Source organism: Miscanthus floridulus, chromosome 16 (assembly GCF_019320115.1).
Source record: "Miscanthus floridulus cultivar M001 chromosome 16, ASM1932011v1, whole genome shotgun sequence".
In the NCBI taxonomy this organism is placed as follows: Eukaryota; Viridiplantae; Streptophyta; class Magnoliopsida; order Poales; family Poaceae; genus Miscanthus; species Miscanthus floridulus.
Genome location: NC_089595.1, coordinates 117579616 through 117602091, shown reverse-complemented (window position 1 = coordinate 117602091; position 22476 = coordinate 117579616). Strand labels below are relative to the sequence as shown.

Here is a 22476-nt window from a genome sequence, read left to right as displayed (position 1 = left end):
TGTATATCACTCGCACCACGTCTACAGTGTACAGTATATACACAAACTATACAGGTATACATGATAGGAGTAGAAATTTGTGGTCCATCACGGTTATAATGACGCTGGCATCACTGGAAAACGAAGATCTTATTAAATATTATATTTAGTAAATACGCGTGAGACGAAATCACGCAATGGTGTCGTGGTGTAGTTGGTTATCACGTCAGTCTAACACACTGAAGGTCTCCGGTTCGAACCCGGGCGACGCCACTTTTTCGTTTTTTTTTTGGCCGTTTTGCTTCCCTTGGTGGTTGACAAGACTCAGGCCGGTAAAGAAGTCAACCCCATCTCGCTGGGACCGAGTTTGCTTCAAAAACCAAAGATCTGCCTTGACTTCGCGCCCAAAGGAACCCTTGGAAAGCTTCTTTCTGGTATGAGAGACTGCTAGTGGTCTTCACGAATATGTTATCAAGAATGTAATAAAAATGCATGATACTTAACATATGGAGTAGTTCTCTTTGTTCTTGCAGAAAAAAATTTTGGACATAACTGGCGCATACCCTTTAAATTGATAAAGGGAGTTTGTGAGGGTCTAAGCTACCTTCACGATGCTTCCATTGAACATTCTGATATAAACCTATATAATATTTTTCTGGATAACAAAATGGTACCGAAAATATTAGACTTTGGTTTACCAAGGCTACTGGGCGAAGAAAACACCATAATGGCACAATCTCAGATGGGGAGCCAGCTGTAAGATTAATTCCCATTTGAACATCTTTTTTTAGTCATCTAATAAGCTTGTTTTCATTACTCTTTCTTATCTTTTGCATTTGTTATACAGGGAATTCTCGCAAGCAGAATCTAGTTACAAGCAAATAATCTCAAAAAAGATTGATATATTCAGCTTGGGTGTTATAATAAAAAGGATAGTGCTTTCTGGTGTAATGGACTATGTGAACATCCCAGACATGGAGGATCAGGCATTTATTGAGCATGTAAGAATATGTTTCTTTGTTTTATCCTAATATTAAATCAAGAGTGGTTTCTTTGTTGTCCTTCGTCCCGCATAGATTTTTCAGTTCGGTTCTGGTTCCATCCTGTCCATGTCCGCATTTAGTTGTTTTTCCATACAACAACAACGACGAAGACTTCCAGTCCCAAAGTAGGTTAGAGTTAAAAACCCAACACGAGCCCCTACTCACGGTTCAGACATGTCAATAGCTGCTTTCGAAACATTCCTATCAAAACCTTTTAAATATCAATTTTATTGCATATTTCTATGTCAATTTCAATCTTCCTCTGCCTCTCATCGCATTATTATCTTGACTTAGGACTCCAGAATGCACTAGAGTGCTCCCTTGGACATGGCGGTTCCGCGCGGCGGCGCACCCGCTGACCCTACGCCTCTACTGGCTGGCGGCGCCCGTGCTGACGGCGCTCCTCGCCGGCACCTCCGTGGCGCGCCTCGCGTCGGGCGCGGCTAGGCTCTCGGATGACGCGCTCGCCGTCGTGGCACTGGTCCTGTGCCTTCCCCTCCCGCTCCTCTCCATCCTCGGGTCCACGGGCATCGTAGTTGTGGCGGCGGTCAACGACCACGCCACCGGGGCCACGGCGGCGGACAAGGAGACCACCACCACCACCACCGACAGCAACAGCAAGGCGAACGTGACCCCGTACGCGACGGCGTCGTGGGCATTGCGCCCGACGTGGGCGTGGATGAACCCGCTGGTGCAGCGCTGGTACCGGTCGACGCTGGAGCTGTCGGACGTGCCGACGCTGGCGCCATCCTACTGGCCCGAGCGCATGCACGAGCTCTTCACCCTGCACTGCCCATCGTCGTGGGCGTCCAAGGACAACAACCCAGTCCGGCAACCGGCATCACGCACGGGCGCTGCCATCCTCCTCCTGGGCATCCCCGCGCGCTCGAGTCCGGCTCTGGCGCGGCGTCCGTCGAGCCCCCATGCACTCGAGCCCCTGCTTCGGGTTCGTACGCGGCGTCCTTGCCTCCGCTCATGGTGAACACCATCACGCGCTCCTAGCCGCAGCACGAGGAGAGCCCGTCCATGAAGTTGAGCACACGCGCAGTCCTCGCCACCGCGCCTAGGAGGTGGACTTCGAAATCCGTCGCGACTGCCACGCCGCCCAGTCCGTGGCATTCCTCCGGTCGCGGCGTCGACTCGGCGGTGTTCGGGGACGTCGAGCTGACGTGATTGGCGAGCGGCGCTGCGCGGGGCCCGGGACGTCGAGCTGACGCGCCTACGACATCGTTAGGACGCTCGGCGACGGAGACGAGGCAGGGGTTCGTCGCGCACGGACCTGTGTTGCATCGGCATGAGAAGCATCGCCGCCAACCTCGGCGTGGCAAGCCCCGCCGTGGATCCGCCGTGGCTTGCTGGCCCCAAGAGCCACCAACCTCGGCGTGGTGAGCCCCGCCCTAGACCTACCATGGCTTGCCATGCGCCACTGCTGCTACTCGTTCCACCTGCTTGCCGACGTGCGTGCCATCGGGCAGCATGTCGTCCGAGGCGCACCTCTACGAGTCGAGCGTCGTCAGTGGTACGCTGCCTGCATGCTGTCGTCGGCGGCCAAGAGCAACGACTTCACGCTACAGCTGGGGCCGAGCCACACCGCGCGGGACGCCTTCCTGGGGGCGCGCTTCGTGTGGACCAACGCCGGGGACGGCCGCCTCGTGCTGTGCGTGCGCCGCCACGAACGCACACGCGTGCTGCGGCCCTACTTGTAGCACCTCGAGTCCGTCGCCAACGAGATGGAGGCGCGCCGCCGCGAGCTGCGGCTCTACGCCAACACCGCCGGTGATTGTGCGCCACGGTGGACGTCCGCGCCCTTCACCCACCCGACCATGATCGACATAGTGGCCATGGACCCAGACCTCAAGGCCCGCTGTTCCGCACCTTCTGGGCGCAGTTCCCATTGAACGCATCGCTGGTGCTGCTCCACCTCACCGTCATGTACGTTGGGCCAACGCTGATCTAGAGCTTCGTGGACTTCACGTCGGCGGGCGCCGGGCAGCGGCCGCTCGGGGAGGGCGCGCGGCTGGTGGCGACGCTGGTGGTGGCCAAGTGCGTGGAGGCGCTGTGCAGCCACCAGTACAGCTTCCACTGCCAGAAGCTGGGGATGCAGATCCGGGGCACGCTCATTGTGGCGCTCTACCTCAAGGGGCGGAGGAGTTGGCGACGAGGCGCACGCCCTGGCGCAGCGACTGCCCGTTGAGGAGCACCAGGTTGCCATCGCGGGCGACAACCATCGTGGCCACGGACCGCCCCACGGTGCCCGTGGACCACACGATGGTGCCTGCTCGTGCGACCGCAGGATGTTTGATGAAATGAAGCGTCAATAATTGCTTTAGAAGGAAGTCAGCAGGCCATGTCAGCACGAGAAACCAATGTGGACAGCTATGGACCTAAGTGATACACCATACTAAGTTTATAGACCCAAAAAGCCACTTTGAAAGTTGATGGACCTAACTGAAACCTCCTCACAAGTTAATGGATCTCTAGTGCATTTAACTCTTTCTTTTTTAACGTAAACATCTAGAAAACTGAACACTATTTGACTATGTACACAACACGCTTGTACTGTCTTCGATTTTTCAGGTATAGGACTCCTGGAAGAAAAGGTTGCGGGAGATATCGAGTGATGCATCACTTGAGGCAAATTGCAAATAGGTGCAGACTTGTATTGATATCTCGGTAGTCTGCATGGAGACGGATCGATACCAAAGACCTACGATGAAGGAGATTATTTGTAAACTGAATGAGGTAGAGACTACGGGAGATGATTCCTCATCATGGTCCCAGACAGAACAGGTATGGTCATTAATTCCTCGTTTGATGATTAGGACATCGTTTATTTACTCTCTTTTTTGCGAACCAATAGATTACATGGTAAGACTACCATGGATGAATTTGATTTTATAGAGCCCCAGATGTTTTAACTTTGGATTCAGATCCCATCCCATATTAATATGTTGAATAATGAACCATGCACTATCAATAAATTTTAGTACCACAAAAACCGGTTCCTATCCTCTACATGTCAGGGCTCTCCTTGTGCTCCATTGAAGTTTGTGATATGTCCTCAAGGTCCTCCAATCCAAGGATGCATCCCTGAAAAACCTCTTGGAAAAAAAATCGATTCCTCCTCTACTTGCTAGACCTCCCATCATCGATGCCTAGGATATACTGTGCCAAGATTTAATATAAGTCCCCCTTTCCTTCACAAAAAAGATGCCCATGATGCCGACCTTGGTGCCATTGTACTAGCAAAAGGTAGTAGTTTCTTGTTTACCAACACCCACTTCCCATAATGTTTGCATTTTTGAAAGGATCTTGATGTCGCATAGAGGAGGTGAATAGGAAAAACCTACAAGTTAAAACAATTTTTTGCATGCTTGTCACAACAAATCCGGCTAAGCCGGGTTCTATAGTTTTGCCAGAACAAAATCAATTCAAAATGAACACTGCCCCTAATGAGTTCTATCTGAAACTAAACCCTAATGAGTTATATCTTAAACTAAACTTTGTTGTTGTGGTCTTAGGGTGCCCAACAACTTATTGATGCAGTACCCGCACCCACAAACAAGCACACTAAAGTAGATCGAAGCAAAAACACAAGTATGAGATAGAAATGTAAAAGTGAGGCGAACTAAAATGAAGACACACAAAGATCTATTTCCTAAAGTTGAGGTTCACCACTTGAATCCTATGTCTTTGTTAAGGAGTCCATGAGTGACTGGTGAAGGTCAACCTCTAGGTCGGTCTCTTTCAACCATTTTCCTTAATTACACTAGTTGATCTTTTTCCTTGGTGTAAAATGACCTAGAGCTTCACCACTAGCCCGGGAGCTTCACCACTTTACCTCCAAGACTAACAAATGCACAACCAAAATCTTTGACTTTCTCAAGCACACTCAAGGCTATGGACTGCTCACACAAGCTCACCAAGGCTTTCAATTCAAATTTCTCAACCAGACTCAAAGAATTTAACTTAGAACACTCAAGTCCCACAAATGGAGGTTGGGGGGAGCTCTAAAGACCTTTGGATGTGTATGGAAGTTGACTAGCACTAGCCATCGACCAAAAGGGATGAGAGAAGGTTATGTATAACTCTCCAACAAAAACTAGCCATTTGAGGCCAACTCAATAAAAATTGGCTAAGCTCTAGCTCTTGGACCAATAACAAACATTAATCAGATATCCAAAACATCTTTTGCAATTATGAAACAAAGAGACAGATAACCCTTGCTTGGAGCACCCCTCCGGAGGACAGCCACAGTCCAAACTTGTTAGTCTATGGTTTCTCACACATAGTTTCTCACATGCGTTTACTTGAGCACTTTAACTTGGTCATCCAATGATGCATCTCTCCTGATGGTATAGCATACCTAAACTCAATAATAAATTATAACAAATTTTTTCTTCATCTTGAGCCTTGTATTATCAAAGTCTTACCATTACTTGTTCATTCAAACCTTGAGGGCTATCATCACTTTAGATATCAAACATACCCTCGGGCATATGATTTCATATCTTTAAATCACTTCAATTTCTAATCCAAGAATAATTTGATATTTTGGCATTCATAACTCATGGCTTGATTAGTCCTTCGGTGTCAACACAAGTACTTGCCCCTTCACCTTTGCCTTGGTTTCACTATCCCTAAGCCGTTGCTTGCCCTTCACCTTCACTTAGTACCCTGTAACCATTTCCTTGCTTAAATCTTCACACAATCTTGTCATCCTCAAGTTAAGCTTTGCCTTCTATCAACAATAATCATACATTTGAGATCCATTTCTTCACATGATCAAACTAAATACAATTATCAATATTTATTATTTGTTTTGTTGACAAGGTTCTTCATGTGAGACAACTAAAGTTCAATTACCCATGTCTCTTTTACTCTTTAATATTCATGCTCGTTGATGGTCAATTTGAATGCCATCTTTGAATCAATACATTTTGCCAAATTTCCTTCTCTTGAATTGATCTCCAAAGATGCACACTTTCTTGATCATGTAACTTTCATATTTGATGATCAACAACATTTGATTGGCCCACTATCATATAGACATGCTTTTCACACTTGAGACCATTGATATGCATGTTTCATGTTATGCATGACATGATGATACCATAAAGATTGAAAAAGAATGGCATGGTTTTGTATTTCACATGCATGTAGTCTAATTTTGACCCCCAAATTCTGAGTCTCATGCCCATTGTCGCCCGACTGGGTGGCATGGGTGGACTAAAATCACCATGTCATCACACTCTCTTGTCTAATCAACTTCCTTGCCACTGCCAGAGTGCGCTGTATAGATGCCCAAGCGACCATGGTGATGGTGACGACAAGCCCCTTTGGCTACTCTAGCTCCTTATTCATCCCTTTGCTCTCTTCTATGTTGATAGCTAGTGGCAACAAATCTAGCTCCTCACCCTTGCTGATCTAGCGTCTTGGGGCATGGTCATGCTTCTTTGGAGCAGATTGGTAGGCACTATCCTCCTCAATCACAATATGCTATGTGGCATGGTGACCCTATTGGTGTCGATGGCTAGATTGCATGACAGCTTGGGCACAGACGTAGCATGGCGAGCAATGTAGGAACATGACAGTGGTGGCGACTACATTAGCTTGGGTGCCGCACATGGCCAATGGGTTTGGTAGAGTGGTGGTAGTCTAGGTCCTCTTGTTGTTACCTCAAACCTTGCCTCACATGGTTTTTTTATGAAAAAGGAGGGGCAAGGAGCCCCTACTGGATAAATTAAATAAAAGGACAGTCAAGTATAAAAACAAGAACAAGGAAAACTAAAGTGCGGGCTATAATCTAGGGCCAAAGAAAAACTAGAGCTAGGGAACTAGGAAAAATTGAACAGGAGCAGTTCCTAGACTAAGGGTCGCCAAGTTAATTTAGGTTGTCTATCCATTCTTGAATCTTGGGGAAATACTTCTTTCTTGCTCTGCATAGTAGCTAATGGAATTCTATTCTGAAGATGAGTTTGCAATTCTAGGTTGAGGGTGGCATTTGTCTAAAGATGAAGTTGTTTTTGCTCATCTAGATTGCCCAGCTGAAAAGTATAATAATCTTCATAAAAACTCTAATTGATTTGATTTCTAAGTAGCTCTAAGTTTTGTAAGGGATGTTGCTCAGTATTGACATCTAGGTTGATGGAATGCCATGCTTCCACTACAAATGGATAGCTAATGAAGAGATGCTCAATTGATTCTTTAGTGTGTTGATTACAGAGGACACAATCATAACACTCTAGATTCATATTTCTTCTTCTAAGACACCTCTAGTGTTGAGCCTATTTTTGAGAATCAGCTAGAAGAATACACCATGCTTGTTTTGGCAGGAGCTCCTCCAAAGCTAAAGGTATGCTGCATTAGCATTACTGTGACCACTGAGCTGCTTATAGATTCTAGATAAGGAGAAGAGATCTGATCCCCATATGAATGTCCAAGTATCTTTGGAATATGAGATTTGAAGGTTGCCCAACATGTTCTGTAGCTGTAGAATTTGAGCATAGGCTTCTTCAGATAGGGGCAGATGAAAATGGTTCTATAGACTATCTAGGTTCTTGGCTGCCATGGTTGTGATTTTTTGTCCTTAGCATAGGAGCAAAGCTTTGAAAAGTTGAGCTTAGGAATTGTGTCAAGCCAAATATCAGACCATAAGAGATAGGTCCTTCCATCCTGCTAGTTGACCTTTGCTAAGCCTTTGAATTTATTAATGAGCTTAGTAATATCCCTCCACCAAAATGATCCCCTATTAGTACCTCCTAGTAATCTTCCATTTTCATAGTAGGATTCCCATACAAGGCCAACCCATGGGATGTCTTTCCTATTGAAGAACTTGTGCAAGTGTTTCATGAGTAGGGCCTCATTATGGGTTTTTAGGTTGATAACTCTCAGTCTTCCCTCTGTCTTAGAGGTACAAACCATGGGCCAAGCAGCACTTGCTGCCTTTTTGGATTGAAGATCAGAGCCTCTCCATAGACAGTGTCTTCTGTATTTATCAATTTGCTCAATTACTATATCTTGAAGCTTGGATGTGCAGAGGGTGAATGTTGGAAGAGCAGATAACACAGAGTTGGTCAGTTGAAGCCTGCCAGCTTGATTTAAGAATGAGGAAGCCATGACCAATCTTCTTTCATATTTACTAACTAGTGGAGAGAAGTCTACCACTTTTGGCTTATGCAATCCCAGGGGCAGTCCCAAATAAGTGAAGGGGAGACTTCCTTTCTAACAGTTGAAAGTTCTAGCTTGATGCTTTAGCTTTTCCTTAGAGATATTGATGGGGATCATCATTGATTTATTATAATTCACCTTCAACCCAGTTGAGGTCCCAAATGCTTGAAGAATACCTTTGAGTGCAAGGAGTTGGAAGATAGATGCTTACATGATGATCAAGGTGTCATTTGCATACTAGACTATTGGGAAGTTAGAGGTGTGGTTGAACTCAATTGGTAGGTTGATAATTCCTCTATCTCTAGCTTGGTTGAGAATAGACTGGAGCATATTAGCAACTAGAACAAAGAGAAGGGGAGAGAGGGGGACCCCTTGTCTAACTCCTCTTCTGTAGTGGACTATTTTTCCTGGCAATCCATTAAGAAGGACTGAAGAGTTTCTAGAGCTCAAAATAGATTTGATCCATTCCATCCATTTATTTCCAAATCCTTACCTTGACATGATTTGTAAAAGTGCTTCATGCTCTATCTTATTAAATATTTTCTCAAAGTCTAGTTTAAGGATGATCAATTCCTTTTTGGACTTATGGCAGATATGTAAGTATTATAAGGCCCGTGTCAGGCAATCTTGAATGGTTCTTTTCTTAATAAAACCATATTGATTTTTGTGCATGAGCTTAGGAATAATCCCCTATAGCCTATGTTCTAAGAGTTTGGTGATAACCTTCATGGAAGTGTTGAGGAGGGATATTGGCCTAAAGTCATTCACTTTGTTGGCTCCTTCAGACTTAGGGATCAGGGTGATGTTTGAGGCATTGATACTTCTTATGCATAGCCTTTCTTGTTGGAAATTTCTAATAAGATCATAGAAGTCAATGGCAATAATTGACCAACAACTTTTGATAAACTCGTTAAATCCATCTGGACTAGGGGATTTGCCTCTAGGGAGTTGGGAAATCACTGCATCGATCTCATCTTTTGTGAAGTTTTCCTCTATAGTAGATAGATCAGTGTTGGCAACTATAAGCTTAGATAAGTTAAACAACATTCCTTCAAATTCAGTGATTCTAATCCTCTGTTTGAAAGAATCCTAGATTAAATCTCCCTTTTGGTTATGATCGAAAACTACTGAATCTTGATCATTTATAAGAGAGGGGTTGAGTTTCTTCTATGTCTTACTGTAGCATGAGCATGGAAGAATTTTGTGCTTGCATCATTTTATTTTACCCACTTTATCTTCCCACTTTGTTTCCAATATGCTTTTTGCATTCTAAGAAGGGACACTAGCTTGTCACACAAGATATTCCTAAAGTTCCTGTCCTAGATACTTAGGTCTTTAAGGAGCTCTATATTTTCCAAGAGGTACACCAGAGATTTCACCCTTTGGATGAGTAAATTGAGAGATGAAATGCTTGTCTTCCAGGTTCTTAAGATCCTTCTTAGATTTTTGTACTTTGCTGTTAGCTTTTTTGCTGGGTCTGTGAAGGTGGAGGGAGCTGACCAAACTTTCTGTACAAAAGGAAGGAAATCATCATGTTGCAGCCAACAATTTTCAAATCTGAAAGTTCTAGCACTTGGAATGAGAGTGCTGACTTCAATGACACAAGGCCAGTGGTATGAAGTTTCCATGATAAGAGATTTTGCTATTGTGTTTGGGTATCTCAAGGTCTAACTAGCTGAAGAAAAGAACCAATCTAATCTTTCGAGCAGGGGTTCTGATTGTTTGTTGGTCCATGTGACTTTCTCCCATGTAGTGGAATTTTCACTAGGCCCAAACTACTGATGGCTTCATTGAATAAGAGCATTTCTTGGACATCACCACCTTCCCTATTTCTGTCCTCTGGCCTTCTAATGAGATTAAAATCACCCACTATAGCCAACTTACTTCCTCTGGTATTTGAATTACTTGAAACCAGTTTAAAAACTGTCTCTTGCCTTCATAGGTACATGGTGCATAAACTGTAGTTAAGATCCAAGTATCTTCATTTAGATGAGATGAGAGACTGATGGATATAGCATATTCATTTTGAAATATCACCTCTCCATTAAATATAGCACCCTGCTAAGCAACTAGAATTCCCCCTGAGGTGACAGTTGAAGGTAGGTAGTGAAATTCATCAAAGCTTAGCTGAAGTCCTGTCTTTTGGTCTCTTGCAGCCAGAAGATATTACATCTACTTTCCAAAACTTTATCTCTGATGGAATTCTATTTCTTATTGAAGTTGATTTCTCTAACATTCCAACATAAAAATTTCCATGATCTATTACAATTCATTGGGACACAAGAGGAATAATAGAAGAAAGATAGTGAGGGTACTAGCCTCACTTAGAGAAAACACATAAGCTAAAGAGGAGCATGAAAGGTAAATAAACTTAATTAACACATCATAGGGAAGCAAAAGGTGCCAGCAAAGTTTCATACAACTAGAAGCAAAAGTAAAACAAATCCTAGAAGGGGAAAAAGAAATAAAACTAGAAGAAAACATAGAAGCTTCAAGAGATAGATGCCAAGCTTCTAGCCAAACTTCTAGGGCCTCCATCAATAGATTACTTCTTCCTATCATCATCCTTCTTCTTGTTTCTTTTTTCTTTGGTTTCTTTCTTCTTAGAACCAATAGGCCCAACAACTCTTTTCTTGGACAAGTTCTCATCTGTTAGTAGCTTGGGATCAATCTGGCAAAGCTCTGCACCCAAGATTCTGATGATTGAGGCAGGGATGATTGGTGGAGGCTTGTTGGAGCAGCCAAGACAGTTAACCTTGCTATAGCTGCTGGTCTTGCAGCCTTGGTTCATGACCTTCAACCTGTTGCTCCTCCTGACTTCAATCTCAACCAGACAAACCTTTGCATTCTTGGAACTAACATTCTGTTTAGGGATCATTTTAGCAGGCTCGATAGTTTCTTGTCAGGGAAAATTTCAGCTAGGTTAGGATCCTCTTCCATGTCTTCCTCATTTTCATCTTCTATGTCCTCTTCTTTAGTTGTTGGTGTTAGACATAATCTACTGCTCCCCATTTCTCCCTGGTTGGAGATTGGTCGGCTTGGCTGACCACTCCCTGTTGGGAGTTGGGGACTGATCGACTCTACCGACCAGTTCCTATAGTTGGTAGCTATTACATTAGCCATGTCTTGGTAGTGGACTAAGGTAAACTTTATACTGCTAGGAGTAGTTGGTGTACTCTGTACCTTAAGAGTAGGTAGTTGGTGTACCCTATACCTTAGGAGTAGGTAGTTGGTGTACTCTTGTACTCAGGAGTAGGTAGTTGGCCAACAACTATATACCTAGTAGAGGTACAACTAGAGTTGTATATATTCCATCCAAAGGGCAGTGGAATACTAAGTTCAGTTGCCACACTCAGACTACAGAGCTACAACAGAAAGCTCTGGCCAACGCTAGTGCTTGTGTAGAGTGTGTGTGTGCACGTTGTCCTCATCTATTTTCTTCTACCTCTAGCCATAATGAGTGAAGTGTGCCAGTCGATAAGCTAGCTGTTTACTAGTGCTGGGCAGTCGAGGGACTAACAAGTGGTATCGGAGTCATACAAGCATCGTCGCTGGACTAACTACTGGTGATGGTGGATGATTTGGAGATAGGCGATAGTAGTGGTGCTATTGTGGTGGCCTAGCTATGATAGGAGGTCATCGTGCACACGGTGTGGGAGGTTAGCGGCACCAGTTGGCCGACGCTGACTCGCACCAACTATGACGAGTGGCGGTGACCATGAAGGTCAAGCTCAGAGCCTGACGGCTATAGAATGCTGTTGACAAGGGCACCAACAATGAAGAAGATGACATCTCAGCGTTGGAGGCTATCCTCGCTGCTGTGCCAGTGGAGTATAGGGAGCCATTGGGGGCGAAGAGCTCTGCTAAGGAGGCGTGGGAGGCCATTGCGTCGATGCGCGTCGGTTCTGACCGTGCAAAGAAGGCGATGACCTAGCTGCTAAAGCAGGAGTACACCAACCTCAAGTTCACGGATGGTGAATTGGTGGAGGACTTCTCCCTCTGCCTGTAGATGCTCATCAGCAAGAAGAGGCGATCTCCAAGTACCTCCACTCTGTGCCGGCAAAGTACATCTAGACCGCTCTCTCCATAGAGACGATGCTGGACCTATCTACCCTCACCATTGAGGATGTGACTGGTCGGTTGTGGGTGGTGGATGAGTGCCTAGAGTAGGTGATAGCAACGACGGACAACAGTAAGCTGCTGCTGATAGAGTAGTGGGCTGCTCGAATAATGGAGAGGAAGTCCAAGGAAGCCTCCTCTAGCTACAACAGTGATGGCAAGCACCATGGCAAGGCTTCTTCAGAGAAGAAGAAGAAGAAGAAGGTCAACCCCAATGCCTACCGGTGTTGCAGGAAGATGGGCCATTGGGAAAAGGAGTGCCCAAATCGTAAGTAGGAGAAGAAGGTTGAGGCTCATTTAGCATAGGCTGATGATGATGATGAGGCCACTCTCCTGATGGTGACATTCTATGCACTACACGATATTGAGGCCGAGGAGAAGGGAGAGATGATGGTGGTGGAAGGGCCTAGGAAGGCTCTAAAGGTTGTCAACCTCGACGAACCATGCACCCAAGTCAACCTCGGATGTGTGGGTGGCAAGCAGGAGCAGTGGTGGTACCTGGACTCCAGAGCCAGCAACCATATGATGGGCTCCAAGGCAGCCTTCTTCAAGCTTGATGACGACATGACTGGCACGGTGAAGTTCAATGACAGCTCAAGGGTGGTGATCTGAGGGCACAGCACCATCATCTTTAGGTGCCAAAACAGCAAGCACCACGTGCTAACAGATGTATATTACATCCCACAACTATGTTCAAGCATCATTAGCATTGGCCAGCTGGATAAGCACGGTAGCGAGGTACTGATCAAGGACAATGTCCTTAGGATTAGGGACCAAGAGCAGCAGCTTCTTGCCAAGGTGAAGAGGTTCTAGAACCGGCTATACCTGCTCAACCTGAAGGTGGAGCAGCCCATCTACTTGGCTACACGGCACACAAAGGAGCCATGGCTGTGGCATGCTCGGTATGGACATCTCAGCTTTGACGCTCTTGGTCGGCTGGAGAAGATGGTTACTAGGCTACCTCACATCAAGCACGTAGGCGAGCTATGTGATAGCTGCCTAACCAGGAAGTAAAGAAGGCTACCATTCCCGAAGATGGTGAAGTATCACATGATAAAGGCCCTCAAGCTGGTCCATGGTGACCTCTATGGGCTGATCACGCCGGTGACGCCGGTGGGCGCAAGTACTTCATCTTGCTGGTGGATGACTACAGCTGGTACATGTGGCTGTAGCTTCTAACTAGCAAGACCTAGGCGGTGAAAGCGGTCAAGAAGTTTAAGGCACGCGTAGAGGCAGAGCGGCAAGAAGCTGCTCGTGCTATGGACTAATCGCGGCGATGAATTCACTTTGGTGGAATTTGTTGTGTACTATGCAGATCAGGGCGTGGTGCAACACCACACTGCTCTATACTCGCCACAACAGAATGGCTTGGTGGAGCAGCAGAACTAGATGGTGGTTGGCATGGCTCGATCCATGATGAAGGCTAAGAAGATGCCTGTAGAGTTCTAGGGAGAGGCGGTGACCACAGCGGTGTTTATCCTCAACCGCGCGCCCACCAAGGCCCTGAAGGGCAAGACACCGTTCGAGGCTTGGCATGTACACAAGTCGAATGTGTCCTTCCTCGAGACATTTGGCTACATTGGCCATGTGAAGAACATCAAGCCTCACCTCAGCAAGCTGGAAGATAGGAGCACGCCGATGGTGCTCCTAGGCTACGAGGAGGGTAGCAAGGCCTATCGGCTTTATGATCCTAAGAGAGGCAAGGTGGTGATCTCTAAGGATGTGGTGTTTGATGAGATGACAGCCTAGGACTGGGACAGTCCGGGCATGGGGGAAGCTGGCAGCTTCACCAGCACCTTCGTTGTCGAGCGCATGGTCATCCATAGTGGTGGAGACACTAGAGAGGAGGTGCCAACCACTCTAGCAACAGAGCTAAGCACTCCAGGAGGGGTGCCGAGCACTTCAGCAACAATGCCGAGTGCTCCAACAGTGGAGTCGACCACTCCAGCAGTGGATCCGACCACTCCAATAGTGGTGCCGAGCTATCCAGTAGTGATGTCGACCACTCCGGTAGAACAGGAAGGCCGGTGACCACCGATCGAGTTTACCTCCCCTCTAAGCGACATCAATGAGTTTGTGGATGCCTTCCACGATGATGAGGAGGTCTGGTTCTATAGGCTAGACAACATCGTCAATAATGCAGAGGCCATAGGCCTAGCAAGTCAGCTGCTCGATGATCCAGAGCTGCTCCTTGTTAGTGCTGAGGAGCCACCGACATTCGTAGTGGCTGAACGCGACGCCAATTGGCGATGGGCGATGTTGGAAGAGATGAAGGCCATCGAGGACAATGGCACATGGGAGCTAGTAGATCCATAGGTGGGCTATAGGCTGATCGGCTTGAAGTGGGTCTACAAGGTGAAGCGGGATGAGCACGACACCATTGTCAAGTACAAGGCTTGGCTCATCGCTCGCGACTTTGTGCAGCGTGAGGGCATCGACTTCAAGGAAGTCTTTGCTCTAGTGGCGTGAATGGAGTCTATTCGCTTGCTATTGGCCATGGCAGCAGTGAAGGATTGGTGCATCCACCACCTCAACATCAAGTCTACATTCCTCAATGGCGAGCTCGTGGAGACGGTCTTCGTCAAGCAAGCTCTGGGCTTCGCCATCAAGGGCGCTAAGCACAAGGTGCTCAAGCTATGTAAGGCACTCTATGGGCTATGGTAGGCCCCTCGAGCATGGAACACCAAGCTCGCCGCCGCCTTAGGTGAGCTTGGGTTCACTCGCTGAGCTATAGAGCACGCGCTCTACACGTGGTGATGGGGAAGGAGGAGCTCATCGTTGGCATTTACGTGGATGACTTAATCATCATCGGAGCACAAGCAAAGGACATCAATGGCTTCAAGCGTGAGATGGCTGCTCATTTCAAAATGAGCGATCTCATCACGCTCTCCTACTACCTTGGCATTGAGGTGAGGCTAGGGAAGGAGCACATCTCCCTAGGCTAGCACGCCTATGCGGAAAAGCTACTGGAGTAGAGTGGCATGGTAGAGTGCAAACCATGTGCAACTCTGATGGAAGAGCAGCTGAAGCTATCCAAGCATAGCACTTCGGTGAAGGTAGATGCGACGCACTACTAGAGCATCGTTGGTGGGTTACACTACCTCACGCATACTCGGTCAGACATCATGTTCATGGTCGGGTACATCAGATGGTTCATGGAGGACCCACATCAGGATCACTGGTCGGTGGTTAAGAGACTACTACGCTACGTCAAGGGGATGCTCGATCAAGCGATCATCTTCCCCAAGAGTGGTGGCAAGGGAGGGTTGTGGCTCATGATGTTTAGTGAGGCACTCCCCAAGGCAAAGGAAGGTGAGCCAAAGCTCACTATCTTCAGCAGTGCAGACATGGCGGGCAACATTGATGGGCGATGGAGCACCTCCGGCGTGCTCATCTTCCTTGGAGCAGCCCCCATTGCTTGGCAGTCATTGAAGCAGAAGATAGTGGCGCTGCCAACATGTGAGGCAGAGTACGTCGCAGTGGCCACAGCAACGTGCCAGGCTATCTGGCTACATCGACTGCTGGGCAAGCTTACTAGTAAGGAAGCTCACCCACCAGCTCTGATGGTGGACAACCAGCCCACCATCACCCTCGCCAAGAACCCTATCCTCTATGATTGGAGCAAGCACATCGACTTTAAGTTCCACTTCCTCTAGGACTACATTGATGGAGGGCAGATCATCATCGAGTTTGTCGAGACCGATAGACAACTCGCTGACATCGACACCAAGTCACTCGGACGCCTGTGGTTCATGGAGCTAAAGAAGATGATTGGGATGGATGAGGTCAAGGCATCAGACTAGCAGCAGGATTAGGGGAAGAATTGTTAGACATAATCTGCTGCTCCCCATTTCTCCCTGGTTGGAGACTATTCGGCTCGGCCAACCACTCCCTATTGGGAGTTGGGGATTGATCGGCTCTACCGACCAGTTCCTATAGTTGGTAGCTATTACATCAGCCATGTCTTGGTAGTGGGCTGAGGTAAGCATTATACTGCTAGGAGTAGTTGGTGTACTCTATGCCTTAGAAGTAGGTAGTTGGTGTACCCTATATCTTAGGAGTAGGTAGTTGGTGTACTCTTGTACTCAGGAGTAGGTAGTTGGCCAACAACTATGTACCTAGTAGAGATACAACTAGAGTTGTATATATTCCATCCAAAGGACAATGAAATACTAAGTTTAGTTGCCACACTCAGACTATAGAGCTTTGGTTCAGAGCTACAGTGGAAAGCTCTGGCCAACGCTGGTGCTTGTGCAGTGTGTGTGTGCGTTGTCCTCATCTATCTTCTTCTACCTCTAGCCATAGTGAGTGAAGTGTGTCGGTTGGTAAGCTAGCTATTTACCGGTGCTAGACAGCCAAGGGACTAATAGTCAGAGGGTACTATTCTACCAGTTCTGAGCAGCCTTTTCCTATGAGTGAGGGACCATTTTTGGCACGAAAACAGTAGTGGACTGCCCTGAATTGGTTAGGAATGCTGAGACCCTTGCCTTGACAAATTCTTTGGCCTAGGAAAAATGAGTTTGGCTTTACAGTAGGGAAACAAAAAAAGGAGCCCAATCCATGGGGATGTCCATAGTGAGGGCACCTTCCCTCTTGGGGATGTTTTTCTCCTAGGGGAACAGAATGGGCCTACTACTAATTAAAATTCTTGGGAGGAATGGATGGTGGAGGCCCATCCAAAATTGTTATAAGTCCCACAAGTTGTTTTCCATGGCTCAATCTGGTTTTCTTCTTGCTGCTCCAACATGTCCTGATTTGCTAATTCAGCATCAATTATTAGCATATCCTTAGGAATTTCATTATGTAAGAAAGTAAGGTTCTGCTGAATTGGAGTAGGAGGAGTAGGGGCTGGTTGCTACTCATTGACATCCAAGATGGGCTAGGCAGGTGGCTCAGGCTAAGCTATCTCCATTTCAACCTCTTCATTCATATGTTCCTAGTCAAGATCATGCTGTCCTTGAAATAGAGCTGGTGGTGGGTGGATCAAAACCTCATAGGGTCCTCAAGAAAAGGCTCTTCATTGAGGACTTGTAGGAAAGGCACAGCCTGCTAATTAAGAGAGACTTCCTGATCCAACACCTGAACTTACACACCTTGCTGACCCATTACTAGGAGTTCCTCTGGCCAAAAGTCCTAGTTAATTGCCTGATCATTCAATTGCTGACCAGGTGAATTCTACTGTCCTAGGGGGTTCTGATTCTGTTGCTAGATTACTAGACCCAGTCCCTATTGCCCAAGACCAAAAAAGCAAAAGGCACCTGATCAAAATTCTAGGCTTCAACTGGTACCTACTCTTCATCTAGTGGCCCCACACCAAGCATCTCTTGCTACACTAATTCACACTAGATAGTCCATGATTCACTATCCATTCCTTATGTTTCTGAGAAGACAATGAAATGGGGGATTGATTCAAGGTCAACCACCCTAGCCTTCACCATTAGCCTTGTTTTGAAATGTAACACCCTCGGTGTTACACTAAAAATCTTTTGCTAAAACATGTCATGAGCATCATGGTTATGTGTTAATGCATGTGATATAGTGTGTAGATCAAATTCCGTAACTTGAAACGATCGATAGAAATACAAAACCAAAGTTAATTTCATAGTCATGTTATATCACTTAGGGTTTTAAACCAATTTTTATTAAGCAAAAATGCTATAGAACATATATGGGATACTTGAATAAAGTTTGAAGTACAAACTTTGTAGATGATGATGAAATACCTGCGGTCGAAAAATGGTATCACTAGCTAACTGGTTTAATAGCTTGGAAATTGAATTTGACGTGAATCCGGTCAGGACTTAGTCAAATTTCTAAGGTTGAAAAATGGTTTGACAAAGCTATGTTTGGCAATTTTTGTAGAGTAATTGGGTTAAGAAGTGGTGTGGTTTTATGGCTTGTTTTAGTAGCCTAATATGCCCTCTTGAGTATAGAAAAGGTGGTTTGGTGATTGGATCAAAGGTTTAGGTTTTTAGAATGCTTTAAAAATCATGCGCAGCATGCTCTCGGCCAGTTTCATCGCGTGGGCACGATCACCGTGCCTCGGTCACTCGGCATCGTAGCATCGGCCATCCGACACATGCACACACGTGCACCGCCACACTCGGCGGGACACTAGGGCCGGTTGGCCTGGCCGCTCTGCTCCGCCGTGTCGCTGCCATTGCCGTCGCGGCCCGATGCCCTGGCCGGTCTACTATCGCTTGGTCATTCTGCCTCGTTGTGTCGCTGTCTTTGCGCTGTGTCACATCACATCTGCGTTGCACTACATTGTTCCTCTCTGACCAGGCAGATGCCTTCCACACGTGGCCGTGCACGCCGTCGCAACACCATTAATGGCGCCGCAGCGCATGGGCCATAGCCTATCGTTGATGCACTCGCTTGTCCACTGCGTTTGGGGTGAGGGTCCCTCGGCCATGGCACCCGCACCTTGCCAAGACATGCCCTAGTTGAAGTCTGATGAGTCCAGATACCGTCCTGTCCGCCCGCGTGCCCCTGCTTCCCAACGCCACTGACGCGGTCGTGCCACCGCAGTCCATCGTTGTGCTTGTCGTGTGCGTGTGGCTCGACACACCCGGTCCATCCCTGATCAAGCCACCACCATAGGTAGCTTCAGGGTGAGTTGTTGATGCCCATCCTTTGTTTCTTTCACCTCAGTTGTGCCTTGGCTCACGGGAACATGGCTGCCACCACCGTAGGGTGTGCACTGCCGTGGAGGGAGCTCTTGACCGTGTCCCTGCTCATCTCTTCACCACCCACCGCTTCGTGTCTACATCTAGGTGAGCATCGGCCCCTTAGAGGGGCGGGGAGGGGCCAGGATGGCCGGCGTGATGGTCCAGTGCCATCGCCGCCACACCAGTGCGCGCAAGGTTGGTCGGAGGACCCGCCTATGGTAAAGAAGCGAATGGGGAGGGGCTTATCTGTATAGGCGCAGACTATAGGAATAGTGTTGCGGACCTCGGGGTGAATCACTGGTAGCTCAAGGGCATTTTCACAAAAGATGATGGCACGCACGGGGCTCCTCGTCGTGGGCTGTCTCCGTGCAGATGGGCCACATCCTGCAGGGGCTATGCCCGCGGGTCATGCGTGCATGCGCACTGTGCGGGAGTGGGCCGCATCGCTCGCTCGTGGGCCGCGTGGGTTGAATTCGCTTTTTAATTTATAGAAGATAGAAATAGCTTTGTATTTTACATCCTAAGTTGAACTTTGGAAATTAATATCAATTCATATAAGTATCCAAAAAAATGTGAAATAAATTTGTTAGGTTCACAAAAATGTGATCTATCCATTGGTGTAGTTGTTTATAGTTATCTGTAAGAATGTTAGATTCATTAATTCATTTAGGAAAGCTTAGCATTATTTAGATTAATATGTGTAGGAATTTTTATGGCAAATTGGTAATAACTTTAGCCATGAAATTTTTATAGTAGGTTCATTAGATTATTATGTACTCACTGTAATTTTTGTAGCCGTAGAATAGTTTGATAATTATGGTAGCTAGTACTCCTTGTTTTATCATATATATAATAAATCGATATTAAGAATAAGGATGCCTTTAGTTGCTAAGAAAATACATGCAATGTTTCATACCTATTTAGTGGTAATAATAGGTAACTTAGCGTCTTAGTTGGTAGAGCTAGCTTAGTCGCTTGATAGATGTATTCTTATATTAAGAGTTGCTGCTACCGTATTACTAAGTGTTGCATCATCATTTTATGCATGTAGATAACGAGTTAGTAGAGTTCATGCCTGCAGGCGAGCAAGAGTACGAGGAGGTAATTGAAGAGTACGGTGAGGAGATTCTCGTGCAGGAGGGAGCCCTAGAGCCATCAGTTGCTGACTTTGCTGACACCTCGCCTATCCAAGGCAAGCCCCAGTGTATACCCCTTATTTTGAATGATCACTGGATATATATATATATATATATATATATATATATATATATATATATATATATATGTGTGTGTGTGTGTGTGTGTGTGTGTGTGTGTGTGTGTGTGTGTGTGTGATGTGCATTTATGTTATAGGTATTTTATGTAAACTACATGCATAGATATATCTACCTATGAGTCCTACTAGCATAGGTCGAGTAGCTGCTATGCTCAGGATTTTGGTAGCGTGAGTAACCTGTCGTTACTCACAATAGGTGATTATTATTATCACTCATGATAAAAATGTTGAAAGGAAAATGGAGACCAGGCAGGGATGTGGTATGGGTATTGGTGGGTGTAAGAAGTTATGTCTTGCGGCCAACGGGGCATAGCTTGGTTACACTATTTTCCCTGTCTGTGTCGGTTAAGGGCCGGCCGTTGCATTGGGTTCTAGGCAAGTCATAGACTTATTATTCTGAACACATACTTGTGTATGGGCGCAGGGAAGGCTTGTTAGTCTCTTGTCATGGGTTCCGACTCTTTTTGGACTGACTGATTAGAGGCGGGGATAGTGGATGTCTAAGCACCGCACTAAGTCCAGGACTTTGGAGCGGGGGCTTGGAGTCCAAGTTTGGATGGGGACCTAGACCCCATGACAGGAGAGTGGTGGGTTGGTCCTATTTGTGCCTGGGGTATAAGCGGGGCATGTGTTTTAGGGTATCTAGCTGGAAATATTGATTCACGAATCGTCGGGCGATCTGGTATGGCTTGTCTACAGTCTAGCACCATAGTAAGAACTAGAAGATGAAAGGTGGTGAAATGGAACTATTTGCTCAACTCTTGCTTGAAAGTAGAATATGTGCTTACATAGAATGGTTCGATAATGAACTAATCATGACTGCTAATAATAAACATACATAAGGATTCACTATTAGTATTGCTTTCTATAAAAAGGAAACTCAACAAACTATAAAGATTATCATATCCCTTGGAGTCAGGAAATTATTCCTACTAGTCTGATAAGTCTTGTGAGTATATTGTATACTCAGGGTTTATTTACCCCTGTTATAGGTGTAGCTTGAGGAGTAGCCGTTGTGTGAAGGATTCTTCTAGTGGGCACAGACAGATCCTTGTATATTATCGATAGATGTTTATTTTCATTTCGCTGTTTAATTTTCGCACTCTGAACTTGGTAACATAATAATGTATTTCTAAGAACTCTAGAGTCGTTCTCATGATTGGATCCTAGAAGAAAAATGTGGATTATTTGAGTTCTTCCTTGGGGTGTGCTCGACGGAATCCGCCTGACGTAGCTTGCTTTCAGGGTGCTTAGTGTCTGGTGGTAGACGAGCGCCTCTAAAGGTGTGTTATTTTGGGTGCTTCTGCCATAGGTGGTATTAGAGCCAATAGTGAGTCTACAAGTTTCCTAACCCTTTTTCAACACACCTAAAATTTGACCAACAAAAGTTCTACGAAAACTAAGATACGATAAAATTATGTAAATAAGTATAAGCCCTAGCAATATGGTCTATCTAGAATAGCGGCACTGGTTTTATCTAATCAATTTTCTGCAAGTACACTGACTTACGTTGTGTAAGAAGTGTTTAGCAAAGCGGAAAGTGAGTGTGTGATGTGCCAAAAATTTTACGAATGCCGCTATATTCTGGCTTGAGTGAACGTACAGGTCGATGCATGCATCATGATAAGAGAATCTTGTTTAAATTAACCTTCCCCCTACACTATAATTGGATTAGTGAACTAATAGGATGACCAAAAAAATATTTTAATAAATGTCTTATCATTTCTCTAATCCCTTGTTCCTAATCTAGAGGGTTGTCCTTAATGGTTGGTTCCTATCTGTTTATAGATGAACCTAAGGTCTAGTCACAGGAGCACCAGTGCCAGAGTGGGCCATGGTCTTGGAGAAGGCCAAGGTGATAGTGGCGACGCAATGAGAATGGCAAAGGGGAGAGCCATGAGGCCCTATGTAACAGAACCAACCAAATTATAAGAACGTAAGTACAAAAATAATCACCGAAGTGATTAAATTCCTATACTTAAGCTCCCAAAATCCCGGTAGTCCAGAAATCACGAAGGACTTCAAACAACTCCCGACATACAAACCAAGACCGTAGTGATTCAACACAACACATCATTCATTACAACATTTCACAAGTGGCATCCGGATTACATCCATCAGAGTTCAAATAAAATATTACAAACCAAGTTCAAATTTGTGGAAGCAACATAGTTTAGTACATAACTTCATAGTTTCAAATACATTGCCAGATCTTAGT

The 22476-nt window shown here is 45.9% G+C and overlaps 1 non-coding gene across 1 annotated transcript; it reads left to right on the top strand.

Moving 5' to 3' along the window:
- The first annotated feature begins 178 nt into the window (after window positions 1–178).
- TRNAV-AAC (transfer RNA valine (anticodon AAC)) lies at window positions 179–252 on the top strand. The gene has a single exon. It is a non-coding gene; the product is annotated as a tRNA-Val (tRNA).
- Window positions 253–22476: the final 22224 nt, after the last annotated feature.